Raw genomic sequence first — 2,926 nt, 5'->3', positions numbered from 1 at the left:
CTCCCAGGGAATCCTATACTTTGCAGAATGTCGCTTCCTTTGTGATGTCTCCCTGCTGCGGCCCGTTACTTCTCTCTGCAATGCATGATCCCATAGCTGGATGGCCTGGGTACAAAGCCTCTCCCTAGCATTTATGGCCCTGCCATCTTGCGCAAGTTTACCTCACTTTCTTAGGCCTCAGACCTTCATCTGTGAAACAAGGATAATATGACTTACCATGTAAAGCTGTTGTTATACTGAAGTGAGATAATTCACGTAAAGCACTTGACACCATTCTAGACACCTTCATACGAATTGCCTATTATTATGATACTGATCACATAGAACTTGTTCACATGTCTCTCACCCACTCCCCCCAGTCTGTTTACTTTGTCATTTATCTACTATTTCATCTGACACACTGTGAGCTCCTGAGATGGTGTCTAATCATTTCTAAATGCCTAGAACCATGCATAGCTCTTAGCCTGTAGTAGTGCTCAGCTCTGACCCCAGCCCCATCCTGTATTCTGTACCTGCTAGGTGCCAGGCATCTGGATAAGTGCTTCACATCTTTTTCTGAATTCACATCAGTCAAACTCCAAGAAAGTTATTAATGTGCCCATATTTTTTTGATATAAGGGAGACTCAGACAGATGAGGCAGCTTGCCCAAGGTAGCACAGCTAGAAAAAGGGTAGAGCTGAGACCCATACTCCAAAGGCGGAGCTCTCCTCATGACTTCTGCATCTTATCTCCCTAGGCCACACCCTTGGGGGCCACACCTTGACTTACTCACCCTTGCTTCTCAGAGCCTCCCAAAGCAAACATATGTCCTTCTCCAAGGGGCCTGCCCTGTGGGAGTCCAGGCTGGCCTGGGACTGCCGCCCCTCACACAGGCTGACAGCTGCCCACTAGAAGCCATGCCAGGATGAGACCAGCCCATCTAATATTAGCTGGCCTGGCATGGCTCGAGGTGGGCAGTCACAAGCCTGGATGGGGGGATGGCAGATGCACTAGAGCAGACAGATAAATGGACAGATTTAAGCAAACACTGGACAGAGCCAAACTACTCCTCACAGCTGTGCTTGGCCTCGGAGTGACCACTTTGCTGACCTTACCTCCTACTACCAGCTTCTGCCCTCTCCGTGCATAACTGGCCCTCCTCCTCCCCTCCTCCTTCTCCCCCTTCTCCCCCTTCTCCCCCTTCTCATAGATTCTGCTGTGCACCAAATGCTTACGTCCCCTGCCCTCCTGCCTCCGCCGACATTTCTTGGCAAAATTAGTCTCAGAGAAGTCTGTCCTGACTCCCAGGCTATCTCCTTTATGGCACATGTCAAAACTGTTTTGAAATGACTATCTGTGCAAGTTTTCTTTTATTTTCTGGCTAGAACCATACCTGTTTTGTTTTCCTGTCTTGTTAATCATTGAATCCTTGTCTCTCTGACAAGCAGTTTCAATTAATGCTTATTGAAGGAATAATCTGGAAAGATACTCCTGTGTCAGCTCTCTCCCAGCCATGGACTTAGGATCAACCGCATCATGGAGGAAGTGCTGCAGAGTGGTGGGAGCGCAAATACTGCAGCCACACTGCCTGGGCAAATTGTTTAATCCGTCAGCACCTCGGTTTCCCATCTGCAAAATGAGAGCAGTAATGGCGCCTTCCTCACAGAGGAGACGTGAAGACTAAATGGGTTGTGATATAGAGAGTACTTAGCGCAGAACCTGGAACATACTAGGTGCTATTGTATGTGTTCCAGTGATTATTATCCTAGATGCCTGGACAGTGAGAACTACAGGGAATTAATACGGGATATCCAGACTATCAGCCCCATTTTACAGATGAGAAGATTGAGGCTTAATGAAAAGAAGGGATTAGGCTGACTTGACACAGGCAGGAAATCTCTTAAGACCATGCACCTTTGTTGTAACTTTTCAGTTCATTATATTCTGAGAAAAATGAATGTTGGGGCCAAAGAACAGCATTCCTTCTTTCTTCATTCATTCTTCAAATATTTATGTGGCTCATAGTTGGTGGTCCAATGTGTTTTTTGAATGAATAGATAAGTGAATGAATGAAGAAATATCATGAGGCCTTTGCGATTAAGGAAAAAAGCCAGCAATGTGGGCTGTGAAATCCCTGGCTCGCATACCCCACTTCGTTCTTATGCTGATGGCAGACGTAATTAATCAATCATGGTGTATCGTCGCCCTGAGCCTGAACCCAGCCTCAGAGTCCTCGTCACGGTCTACCATTAATTGACCAGATTTGGCCCCTCAGATGAATTCTGTGTGCCGTTCTCAGTCTGACCTCAGAAATCTCTTTTGATTATGTGGTTTCCTTCTTCCTCTCCTTTCATCTTTCTCTCTTAGACTCTTTTACTTCTTATTTTCCACGCATGCCACCTCCATTTCCCTTTCTTTCAGTAATATAGATCAGAGATATTGCCGTTTGCATTCCGATTGAAACTTACCTGAGGGCTCGAAGCTCCCACTTCCCTGTTTCAGTGGAGAAGGTGAGAGGGCTATCTCCTTTATGGTACCTTGGATCCCTGAGCCAGCTGGATCGCCTTCGGTCAGCCTGTTGAGAGAGTCCACACTCCTGGTCTCAGAGGGGCTGGAGCCTCCCAGGTGGGCCCTTTAGATGCAGCAGGCCCAGAGGAAGAGGGACAAAGTGCCTCATATGCACTTCCTGGTGGGCCAGCTCTTTCTGGCTCTGCCCAGGCTCTGCCCCACTTCTGGGAGGCTTGCCATAAACTCTCCCTGCCTTGTTAATCTCACCAGGAAGAAGGAAGTTAATGTAAGGGCTCGCTGGCAGGAAATGAGTCTTGCCTGGCTGAGAAGTCTTGCCTGGCTGAGAAACCACCTGGAGCTATGGCTAGGGCCCAGGCTGTGAGTATCTCTTCCTCAGAGAGCTCTCCTGGTCTTGGCAGAGGAAGTTTGGGGTGGCAA

The 2,926-nt window shown here is 47.9% G+C and overlaps 1 protein-coding gene across 1 annotated transcript in view; it reads right to left on the bottom strand.

Moving 5' to 3' along the window:
* FAM3D (family with sequence similarity 3 member D) overlaps positions 1 to 2,617 on the bottom strand; it is a 37,241-nt gene extending 34,624 nt beyond the window's left edge. The window contains exon 1 of the mRNA XM_011371757.2: positions 2,449 to 2,617. The gene's annotated coding sequence lies outside the window, so the exon portion shown is untranslated. The remainder of the gene's footprint in view (positions 1 to 2,448) is intronic.
* Positions 2,618 to 2,926: the final 309 nt, after the last annotated feature.

This window comes from Pteropus vampyrus, unplaced genomic scaffold, assembly GCF_000151845.1.
Source record: "Pteropus vampyrus isolate Shadow unplaced genomic scaffold, Pvam_2.0 Scaffold195, whole genome shotgun sequence".
NCBI lineage: Eukaryota > Metazoa > Chordata > Mammalia > Chiroptera > Pteropodidae > Pteropus > Pteropus vampyrus.
The sequence above is the reverse complement of the archived record's forward strand: the minus strand, read 5'-3'. Positions and strand labels throughout refer to the sequence as shown.